Source organism: Hylobates moloch, unplaced genomic scaffold (genome assembly GCF_009828535.3).
Source record: "Hylobates moloch isolate HMO894 unplaced genomic scaffold, HMol_V3 SCAFFOLD_11, whole genome shotgun sequence".
Lineage (NCBI taxonomy): Eukaryota > Metazoa > Chordata > Mammalia > Primates > Hylobatidae > Hylobates > Hylobates moloch.
The window spans coordinates 35,561,753-35,573,814 of NW_026652286.1; the positions used below are offsets into that span (position 1 = coordinate 35,561,753).

The following is a 12,062-nucleotide window of genomic DNA, read 5'->3' on the forward strand; positions in this document are numbered from 1 at the left end:
TTTTCCCTAGTGGGAGGGAGATAGCCTCCCATCATCCTGATGAATACATTTCTGTTGGCTGAATAAAGACATTGGACTCTTTCCTTGGTATTTGGGCTCATGCTCTGAAAAACATGTTTACTAAAATAAGCCCCAACTGTTCCAAAAAAGATTTTTTTTCTTTTCTCATAAAGATACAAAACCCACAGGCAGCAGATAGGGACCGTTGATACAAGACCAAGAAGTCTTAGACTCCAAATCACTCTCTGGTTTATTGGTCTGCTCCTCTCCACAGAAGACAATTCAGGTTCAAAGTTCAATTTTTGAAACTCATTTCCTGGGGCAGACCTCAGCAAGGTATTCATTAAAGTGGGGGTGTGCAGGAACAACCACGCCCAGAAGACAAGAGTTCCTGGAGCTCTCTCTCTCTCTCTCTCTCTCCGCCATTATTCTTTCCACTCTAATGATCTGATATTTTTAAAAATTCTGGCTCACCCTCATGACAAATAGTCTACTTCCTGGATACTTTTGCCTTGCAAATGTCACCCTTAAAAACCACTATATTTTTTGTTGGTCTTTATTTTTAAGTAGCTTTCTCACCCCAGAGCCCCAGCTCCTGCAGAAATATTGTGTGACCCTGTCTGGAATGCAGAATGATCCCTGGAGAGTCAATCTGCGCAGGAACTCACAAGGGTGTTTGCTATCAGCTTATCTGGCAAGAGGAATCTGAGACATTTTAAATATGAACTGTTGGTGTGGCCCGTCCCACCCCATTCACTTTGCCCCATCAATAATCACTTCCATTGGTGTGTGAGACACAAAATGCAGAAAACGGACACAAACTCTCTGAAAATGAGCCCCCAGCAGAAGTTCCTTTCTCTATATGGAAACATCCATCAGACAGCTGGAGAATTCATATTTGGAGAAGCTTCCCTGATCTCTGCTAATTTTTCTTTCAATGAATCTCACCTAGCAGCAAGTGTTTTGCAAAGCCCTTGACAGTCTACTTCTGAACTCCCCTCCTCTCCCACTTCAGAGCTTATCTCTCAACTGAATGTCTCATTCCTTGCACCCTCAGCTAAGAAAAAAGCATTCACACTACTCCTCCTTACTTCCAAACACCAAATCAGGCCCTTTCACACCACCACCCAGTTTCCTTGGAGAACTCTCTGCCTCCTTTTCTGCCTGACAACCTCCTGATCATCCTTCGGTACCCAAGTCTCACAGCCCCTCCTTGGTGCAGTCTTCCCTGTGTGCTGCTCTCGTCTCAGTGCTTCCAGAACGATAAGGGAGCTATGACTGTCATCATATACATCTGTGCCACCACCAGGCTAGGCCACAAGTCCTAGGAGTAAAGGGACTAGGTCTTACTCACTTTTCCATCCCAAGAACCAAGCCCAAGACCTGGCATTTGGAAGTCCCATAATAAATGTTTGACGCTTCAGTCAATGCCTTGCCTATTTTTCCCCAGCCCTCCCTTCTGTGTGCAGAAAGCCATGTGAAATGTGGAACCAGGAAGGGCTTTAGAGTCAGATACCTTGTGTTTGAGTCCTGGCCCTTGTGGGCATGGACAAGTTATTTAACCTGTAACTGTCTCAATTTTCTCCTTAATACAACAGGTAGCCATGCCTATCTCTCAGAGAGCTGCTATGAGGAAAAACAAGGTCATATATGTAAACCTAGTGCTTGCCCAATGCAAAGTGCTCAAGATGCATTTCCTTGAGCTCAGCAGGAAGTGTTGGGCCAAATGGAGTTCTGCAGAAAAAGTGAGTGGTAACCATTCTGGTTTATGTGCCATCAGCATAGTGATGGGATGGCCAGCCTCTGACCGAAAGAGCCCCTCTCAGAGCAAGCAACAGTGTAATCCATGCCCTTTGCTGGAGGTTCTCACAACAAGGCCGGCTTAGCAACAACGCTCATGTGATTTTGATTTGAATGGTAAACTCACAAGAGGCTACTCCTGCTAAGGCTGGGCCATCTTACAGCCTTCATTTCCTGTCTTGAATTAATCTTTCACCCCAAGACACATCATAAAACAGAATAATGGCAACTCAACAGTGTTAAGTCACTAAGTACAAATCAAAACAGCCTGCACATGAGAAGCCTCAACCTCTCCATGCTGTTGCACCCAGGTTTTATTAGGCCTTGATAAACAATGAGGTAGGAGCAGTGGGGACCCTGCTAACACCTTAGACATTCAAGTGCAGGGTCGAGGAGAAAAGAGGAAGGCATGGTGGCTGAACCCACATAAGGAGGCAACATGGAACTGCAGAGAGAGCCACTTGCTGGGAATCAGGAGACTTAGCTTCTGTCTCACTTCTACCACCAGCTTGCTCTATGGGTGTGCTTGAGTCATGTCTCTGGGCCTCAGTTTCTTTCCTAATAAATGGGAGAAGTGGATTAAAGGATCTGTAGTTCTTTTCAGCTTTAATACTTTACAGTTGTAAATGTTAGAGACAAATCCACCCTCCCTAGCCTTTCCTCTTTTCATATTGGTTGTCCATCTGAGGTATCTCTCATCTCTCACTGAGCACCTTTCTACCAATGCTATTCCCTTTATTTCTCCAAAGTGTCTGGTCACCCCTGATCACAAGGGTTGGCCAACTTGGGGCCATATTCTTAAGAACATATTGACTACCCTCTGATCAAACAATTCAGTACAATCCAGATACCCTGGGGCATCAAGGACTTGAAAATCCCAACAACTTTTAATCCCATTTTCCTCTGATACCAACAAACTTTCACTCCTTAGATCTCTAAGAATCTTACAAGGTTACAGTTTTCTCCCATACTGCTTGGCAGAAGAGTGGGGCAACAACAGGGAGTTCTTTCCTGCACTCTGGCATAACTCAGGGTGGCGCAGGGGAGAGATGGCAAAGCTACAAAGCTCAGGATGAAAGTGCTTACAGAAGCAAGCTCTGACCGCATGAGGAGGAGATGACCTGGAGGAGAAGACAGTGCTAATCACAAGGACAAACTGAGAGAGGCACTGAGGACCAGGACCACAGAAGTCAAGGAGATTTCTTTAAGATACCACCAAACCTCCACCCTCCCTGAATTCCCGAATAAGAAATCTGAAGGCAGCTGAGGTTCTGTGACTTGCCCAAGGCCACATAGCTAAGCTGTGGACAGCCAACACTAGAACACGGGTCTCTTGGTCTCAGCCCACTCTTATTTCTACTCTATTCTGTTGACCTCAAGAGTCTAACGAGGCCAGCTGGATCCCTTGCAGACTCTAAGAAAGATGACCCAAGTGTCACTTAGGGAAAGAGCAGACCCAGCAGATATTTTGATAACTGCCTCCTGGAGCCCATGAATTTTTTCCCATCTTGACATGGTTTTCTTGTTGTTTCTCCAGCCCTTGCCACAAAATATGGAAAACTTCAGAGGTCAGTGAGAAGGAAGAGGTAGGCTCCCCTGACCCTACAGAACCCTGCATATCTAAGATAATACATACCTGTCCCTCTTCCTCAGTCTAGAGAAGGTTGGTGGGGGAAGGGTAGAAGGAGAAGATGAGTGAACTGCCTGGAAGGCTGACCTGTTTAGGCCACAGGTATTATTCATGGGCAATTAGATGCGTCACTGAAGGTCTGTGACAACAAACAGTAGGATCTGCTTCTGCCAAGGACCTCTCATAGATCAATGTCTAACATAGCATCTCAACATCAGGAGGAGGAAGCTCCGAGTAAAAGTCAAGGAATTAATTATTCAGTGTGCATGACCTAGTTCCCAGAGGTAAGGCTGGGTGAGAAGAGAGCTCACCAGTTCCTTATCACGGCAAGAAACTCAAATATTCCACAGGGTAGTGTTCTCTTTGCTGCCAAAGAGGGTCCACTTATGGTTAAGAGTGGCCAAAAAAAAAAAAAAAAAAGAGCCAAAGTTCACTCATTCCACAAGCGTTTATTGAGCTCCTCTTATGTCTCAGGCCCTCCAGGGATTTACTATGGTTGGAGTTTAGCAGAGGAGAGACATCATGGAATTTATAAACAGTAGGACTGGGCCGTGTCCCAGCTCAGCCCTTAGACAGCTGCATTGCCTTGGGCAGGTTACAGCCTGCCTAACGCAAATTTCTCATCTGTAAAATGGGAGAAGTCCACCTGCTTGATCATGAAGATGAAATGACCTTTATAAAACATAAAGTGCAAAGAAATATGAAGTGTAAACAATAATGATACAACATGACACACTTCCCCTGCCCTAGAGAAGTGTATAATTTGGGAATGCTTTGGAAAATAATCCAAGGTACCTATTTGGCAAGCATCACATTCTCTGTAATTTGGGGAAATTTTATGTTTCACCCTGCCAATGGAGATGAAGCTGGCAGTCAGTCCCAGTCCTCAAGTCCAGGAAGTTGCAAGAAAAGGTGGAATGAATGCAGAAGAGTAGCCAGGACCCACCTGGCCCTGGGTCAAGCCTGGATTGAATGGATGAGCCAGGAGGGACCCAAGATTCCAAGGGGAAGAGAGAACAACAGCACATGTGTTCAATCAGAAACAGAACAAAACAAAAATTCATTTGAGGGCAATAGGATTGAGCCAGCCAGAATTGCTCACACTCCCCTCCCCACACATTTCAGACAACATTGGAATTCGCTGTTCATTGCCCGACCCTCCCCTGTGGACAAACTCTGTATTCTGTTTCTCCAGAGAGGGGACAGTTTCTCAGGCTGTGGCAGACTGGCCAATCAGCTCTTTGCCTGGGTCTTTCCCCAGATACTAAGAATGAGAACTCCTGGAGCAGCTTTCCCTGAGGTCCAGTCAACCCCTTGTCATCCTGCCATTCAGGACTCCCGTGGACTCCTCACCCCACGTGATCCCTCAGCACCCACCAGGCCAGCTGCCAAATGCCCTGACACGCACGCCGGCTGCCCCTCCGCCGGGGCCTCCACCCATGCCCCAGCTTCTTGGATTGGGCCCTGATGCTCTCCCCTCACCCTCACCTTCATCCTCCCTCCTCCCACAACTAAACTGAGCCTCTTCAAGGCCCTGCCAAGGCTCACATGTCCAGGGAAGCTCCCGGAGAGAAGGCAGAGTTTTATTCATCCCTATGTTCCCTCTAACTCATGGCTTTCTGTAAGTTCTTCACCCTCCTGTAAACACAGATTTATGGTCCCAAAATGTTCTCTGATTGCTGAATACAGGAGCAGGACAGAGGGGGAGGGAGGAGGGGTGCCAGAACGCCAGACAGGAAGTCCAGGGCCTGCGTTTCAATTCTCCATTGGACACCAGTGAGTCCTGTCACCTTGAGAAAGTATCTTCAGGCCAGGCCTCAGTCTCCCTGTTTGGCAATGAGGAGTTTACTCTAAACAACCTTTCTAATTATAAGGTTACAGAAACCAGGCTAGCCTGGGACACAGAAATTGTGAGTCCTGGGCACTTATTAGCCTACCACCTGTGGCAGGCTATCTGACTCCTCAGACCCCAGCCTCCATGTCTATAAAATAAACAAGGATAATATGACCACCCCACCCAGGGCACAAAGGTTCCCATAGGACACTGTCTATGATGAAGCTTTGTGGACCATAAAGCCCTGATCAAACCTCAGGGTTAAGACTTCTTGAGTCCACAAACAGCTGCTGGTCACCTGTGATGTGCCTGGTACTGTGCCTGCCGGGAATTGCTGCCTGGCTCAGACAGGAAGGCTGGAGTCTGGTTCCTTGCCCTCGAGGCTCCCACAGCCAGTAGGTGGGACAAGCAGGTGAACAAACCTTAACTCAGTGGTGTATCTGAGGCATGAACACAGCGCTAGGGGAGTGCAGAGGAGGTGGTGCTGACTCAGAGGGAACAGCGCACCCTGGGCACGGCAAGCTGCCCCAGGATGGTGGGAACATCCCACGCTTTCCTAAGCCTAGGACCAGCCCCCAGGAGCTACTCCATGGTAAACAAGATCCAGCACTGTGACTTACTCACTGGATTCTCAGGCATCACAGTGGTTAAAGTCTTCTCTTTCTGGGATGAGACACACACGGGTTGCCATGTTCCTTTAAAAACAAGAGCCCAACAATTAATGTCAGTGACATCATCTTAGCTTACGCCTCCTTTCTAGTCTCCTCAAAGAGGTCACGCATGCTTGTGCACTTTGCCTTGTGGGACACTTCACCCAGCAGGAGGAAATGGACAGAGAATCTCTCCCTGGCCTCCAACAAGTTTTGCACGTGAAGAAAGGAATAGCAAGACGGCTAAAGAAATTCTATTGTTGGCTGCAGTCAGGGCACCCTAAGGGCTTATGAGATCTCTACACAAAGACTTTGCTGAAGAGTAGGAAGGATCCGGAAAACAATGCTTTATTCGCTGCTCTAGTAAAAACAGAAAGTGTCAGAATTTCTAAGTGTGAGACACAATGAAAGTAAATCAAGCAGGTTTAAAACTTGATAACACGTCTGCAGTGTGAAACGGGTCCCATTTTCTAACACTGAGTAAACTAGGGAGTTAAGAAAGTGCACCAGCTGATCATGGCTGAGTTTCCTAAACCAATTTTTCTCTTGGCTTCCAGTGACGACTCACATTATTTCATGACATCCTATTGCTTCTGTAGAAAATGCCTCTACACCTGTTTGGAAAATGACGCCCAGAGTTACAAAATATTTCTAATGATTTACTTCCACATTAAACAATAAATCAAAATATTTAAGAGGTAACCTCAAAGGGACAAAAACTAACACAAGTGTGAAATTTGACATCTATAAGAGGCAATATTCATACTCCAGGGAGGTATACGCACACTTTGCTCAACAGAGTGGTGCCCCTCCACTCTCTCTTTCTCTCTCTCTCTAGCACACGAAGAGCACACATCGTTAGAGTGCTGGGAGATGGGATTCACTGTTCAGAATTCTCAGCCTGTTAATGGGAGAGAGCCTATGAAGTGCTGTGTACTGGTCACACATGGAACCATCAAGGGTGGAAACTAGACCTGCTTTATCTCAGTGGCTCCTCACAGACAGCAAACAGAGGCTTACAGAACAGACGGCACTTGCCAAGGCCCCACAGCAAGGCAGGACTGGAGCCCAGGACTGGCTGCCCCCTGTGCTCCTGGTCTTTCCCACCAAGCTGAGGGGAAGGTGTACTGGACATCAACTCTGATTGTAGCCCTGGTGGGCCCACACACCAGGCGAGCCTGGCAAGCTCTAAGGGCGGCCACCTGGGCAGAAGCGGCAGCCCTACCTGCCCGTCATCATCATTACCAAGCCCACACCCCTCGGGGCCTGTGCCAGCTGACAAACAGGCCGGCCTGCCTGGGCGACATTCTGTCAGCCTGTGCTGCAGGCTCTGTGCTGCTGCTTCCAGCCAGAAGTCAGAGCGGCTAGAGGCCTTGACTTGTCTGCCCCCTGCTTCTCAAGGGGAGCTTCTGGGAGCCATGGGTGGGGAGCTGGACATCCTGGTACAGAATTCCATCATTGGTCCAACCAGAGTTTCAGAAGCCAGGGACCCCACCATGCTCTCTAGATCTCAGGAACAGAAGTCCCTATCCATCCTAGGGCATTACAGAGACCAGCAGCAGGGACACGGGGCTCTTTAAGGTTCTGCTTAGGCTGTCTTCATGGCGGGTTGGAGGCAGGTATGACTGGACCAGGCTACAAGGGCTGACCACTGGTGAGATGCTCACAGAGGCCTGGGCACACTGTGTCCAGCCACTCAAAGGACCAAATCGTACCCTTTGTCTGACCAACAGCCAAATACACTTTGAGCTCCCTGTAACACCAACAAATTAGAAGGTCCTAGAGCCCAATACTTTCTGGCCTTTGAGGGTCAGGGCCTCTGTTCCCTCATCTGTAAAATGAGGAGCTTGATACAATTGGTGATTTCCTCACCTAGGACCCCATTCAGCTGCCCCCCTCCAGGTACCCTGACTTTTAGAGACACCGACAAAACTACTTAGTTCTTATAAGAGGGAGGGATTGACCTGTGTATAGGTATTGCCTTGGGTAGTTAACACTGCTACCTCAGCTAATCCTCCCAGCAACCCTGTAAGACAGGTAGGACAGTATCATTACAGAGGGGGAAACTGAGGCATGGCACAGCAAAGTGCCTCACCCAAAGTCTCGATTAGCAGAGACCACAGCAGCCCTAGGACTCCCGATGGAGCTGGCCTGAGTCCACACCCATGCTCATTCCCTGACGCTATATTTTCCTTTGTAATCAATCAGAATGAAGAAATGCTGTCTCTCCTTGGACTTGCCATCAGGCCAGTGCCAAGCAAAGAAGCACGGGTCTCTGGTCCCTCGTGGGCCTAATTTGGGTGATACAGGGAAGGTTTCCTGTGAGATTGAGTGGGACATGACAGGCCCAAGTGACAGGAACTCCGGGAACCTTCCTCTTGGATGTTTTCTGAGTCTAAGCTCTTCCCTGAGGGACCCCAGCACTTGGACAGGGCCTGGAGCCTCTAGGCACTCAGTAAATATTTGTTGAATGAAGAAATGAATAAACTCAGAGTTTCAATGCACTAAAGACTTGTTCAAGAACCATCTGGTTTAGGTCAGTGTTAGATATATCAAGACCAGCTCAAACCTCACAGCTGACCCCTCAGCAGCATGCAGCAGGTAGGGGTCTCCACATCCTAGCCCCTCTCCAGACTGTGGACAAAGACGCAGGTGCTGAGCCAAACCAGGGGAGCTTCAGACAGAGCAAGAGAAGTGGCTAAATGCGCAGGCTACCCAGTGAGGCGGTTAAGAACTTGGGCCCTACGATCAGGCAAACCAAGGGTCCTATCCCAGCTCTGTCACTTTAAATTAGTTGGGTGGCCCTAGGCAAATCACATCATCTCTGTGAGCCTCAATTTCTTATTTTAAAATGTGGATGGTGTTAGTACCCACTTCATAGGCCTTCTCTGAAGATTAAATGAGATAATGCTATAAAGGACTTAGCCCATTGCTTGCTCAGAGCAGGTGCTTGGAGGTGATGTCTGTTTTTGTCTGCATCAGAGTAGGTGGGTAACATCACTTCTGGAGCCCTCTGCTTGGGTTCAATTCCAGCTCTCCTCCTAACTAGCTATGTGACTTTGGGAAAATTGCCTAACCTCTTTCTACCTCAGTTTCCTGGTATGTAAAATGGGTTGACTGTGAAGCTTAAATGAGTTATGCAGGTAAAGAGCTTAGAATGTGTCTCGCATGAAGTAGCTCAAGAAAAGTGAGTATTATACTTAATTATTAATATTACTAGTGTTCTCTCTCTCTCTCTCTCTCTCTCTCTCCTGATAACAGACTCCACCCCATCTCCCACTCTCCAGCCAAAAAGGAGGGTATAGGACTCAAGCTGGGCTCATGGGAGTATCTTTTCTCCTTAGCAATGGTACAAGGGGTGTGCACATGCTCCAGGCCAGGCCAAATTCCAACCTGAAAACCCCTGAAGAAGGCCTGGTCCTCTTAGGTTGGTGGCAGGGCTGTGTGGGGTCAGCTGGGAGCTACCTGCAGTCATAGTGCACTGAACAGGGGACTCTGGTCTGGGGATGCTGGAGGTCACATGCTGTCTTCCTGGGGCTTGATTCTTCCGCACCTCTTTTGAATCTTTGAGCCTCCTTGAAACCTTCCAATGTATCCTTTTTAATTTAATTTTTTTTTGTAGAGACGAGCCCTTGCTATGTTGACTATGCTGATCTTGAACTGCTGGCCTTGAGCGCTCCTCCAGCCTCAGCCTCCCAAAGTGCTGGTATGAGAGGCACGAGCTATGCATCCCATCTTTACTTAAACTCATTCAAGTTTGGTTCCTGTGCCTTGAAACCAAAAAACTCCCAAGTAATAACAGCCTTCAACAAGTGCCTGCTTTATCATCACCAAATCCCACCCAGTGAGACCCAGCTGCACACCCAGTGAGACGCAGGCAGCCAAGGGAGAGCAAATATGTACAGCAAGGTATCTACAGACTGAAGTGAGGGGAGGCCACTGCAAGCCCCTGGACCAGGGCCCTTCCTGGGAGAAGAAGTTACCAAAACCAACAGCGAGCAGCCCAGCCCTGTGCTTCCTGGTTGAGAACGGAGCCTCAGACCCAACCCTGGGGCCATGCCCGTTATGAGAGGGGAAGAAGAGAAAGAAGGAAGCTAAAGCTGATTTTCATTGACTTTGAAGTGGTGCAGAAAAAAAAAAATCCAGATAGCTATTTTTAAAAACTCTTTTTAAAAGAGGAAGTAAGGCAGAAAGCGGGGAGCATGGATAAGGGAAGAAAACTTGCCTTGTTTGAGTACTTAAATGTGCCATGCACTGTTGGTCACACTCGTTGAGTTGTATGATCTTGTCTAACCTTCAATGAAACACTGGGAACTGGATGATCATCCAACCCGTTTTCCAGGTGAAGAAACTGAGGCTCATAAAGGTCAATAACTAACTCGCCAAGGTCATGCCACTAGTGCCTCATGCCTGTTCCACCCAATGCACGCCACCTCCTGAGTACACTCTGATTTCAGTGGGGCCTGAGGTCTTTTCCTCACACAGCCCATTTCTGCTGTCACTCACATCTGTGCTCAGATCCCTCAGAGGTGATGGCAATGTCCTGCTGCTCCTGTATTCATAACTACTCAGAGGAAAGGGCAGCCCTGAGACACACACAGGAGAGGCAGTATCTTGACAGCTCACGTGCATCCTTGGGCAAGTTTCCTTTTCGAGACCTTAGTTATTTCAATCTCAAAGAGCTCTAGTGTGATTTTACTGGATGGCATGTATCAGTGGGTTTCCTGCTCTTGAGGGCAAGATTTGCCTATGCCTGATAACCAGCCAACAGGCTGTAAAACATCATCTCCTTTGCATGTTTTTTGTTTTACTTTTGTTTTTTTTCTCAGTCACCTGTCCCAAGAGATTCTGACTTAATAGGGACAACTATAGTGCCTGACGCATAGTGCTGTGCTAAACAATATTATCTTTGCTTGTCTCACTTACTCACTACTTTCTGGACCAGCACCCAAAGATGATCTATTCCCATATCCCATGCCTACTAATAGCATGGTTTTAATTCCCTTCAGGAAAGGAAGCTGCACCTTCAGGTGTGCTTTTAAAGGGTTTTAAATGGAAAAAATGGCCAGGCACAGTGGCTCACACCTGTAATCCCAGCACTTTGGGAGCCCAAGGCAGGCAGATCACTTGAGGTCAGGAGTTCAAGACCAGCCTGGCCAACGTGGTGAAACCTCATCTCTACTAAAAATACAAAAATTAGCCAGGTGTGGTGGCACATGCCTGTAATCACAGCTACTCGGGAGGCTGAGGCACAAGAACCGCTTGAACCCAGGAGACAGAAGCTGCAGTGAGCCGAGATGGTGCCACTGCACTCCAGCCTGGGTGACAGAGCAAGACTCTTTCTCAAAAATAAAATAAATAATACAAAATATAAAGAAACAGAAAAAAAATCCATGGCCTGGTGGCAAAAACTAAGAAGCAAAATATGCTGACAACCGCCCACCTCTCCTGAAGCATGGGCCATGAGATGAACACAAAAATGAACACAGGCAAGCGCCTTCTTCCACAAGCCCCAGGGAACCCAGCAGCAAGGTCTGCACGGGCGTAAACTAAATAACCAGTGGAGTAAGGAGTAAAGACACAAGCATCAGTTGGCACTAAAGAAGACACAGCCAAGATGGAAGTGGTAGCTTCTAGCATCTGCTAGAGAATTAAACTGGGAACTATGATCTGGAATGACATGAAAATCTTCCTGACCACAATCATGTCAAGAAGAAAAGCCCTTGGCAGGGCCTTGGCTCTATCTGTGGGTATAGGGAAGATCAATAAACCATCCCAAGCAGGAAGCCTCGCCTGCTGACCCTCACAGGACACAGGCTTCATAATGCCACACTGCCCAGTGCCCAGCTGGCAGCTAATGGCTATTCTCTTTGTTTTCCAGCTGCCAGCTTCAGAAAGTGGTTGCCCCAGTCATGGGGGATTATCCAGGCAGGTATTTCCCCTACTTTTCTTTTTCTTTTCATAACTTTATTCTCTGCTGTTTAAAAAATAAAAAGGAACCGGCTCATTTTCCCTGAGGGCATGATTTGGTTTCACTCCTGGGTGAGATATGGTGCCACACAGCATAGCACTGCCTGGTGTTGGAGTGGCATGCAGTACATTAGCAGGGATCCATGGGCAACTTGGACCAGATAGAAATCTGAAAGAG

General features: G+C 47.7%; 1 protein-coding gene across 16 annotated transcripts in view; it reads right to left on the minus strand.

The window, feature by feature from the left end:
- MICAL2 (microtubule associated monooxygenase, calponin and LIM domain containing 2) overlaps positions 1 to 12,062 on the minus strand; it is a 249,417-nt gene that overhangs the window by 215,847 nt on the left and 21,508 nt on the right. For 10 of the 16 annotated variants that reach the window (XM_058446993.1, XM_058446991.1, XM_058446992.1 and 7 more), the window contains exon 2: positions 5,889 to 5,959. The exons of 2 other annotated variants lie outside the window; for them this stretch is intronic. The gene's annotated coding sequence lies outside the window, so the exon portion shown is untranslated. Of the gene's footprint in view, positions 1 to 5,884; positions 5,960 to 12,062 lie in introns of all 16 variants that reach the window. 4 more of the 16 variants (XM_058446989.1, XM_058446996.1, XM_032166592.2 and 1 more) reach the window with 1 other exon arrangement.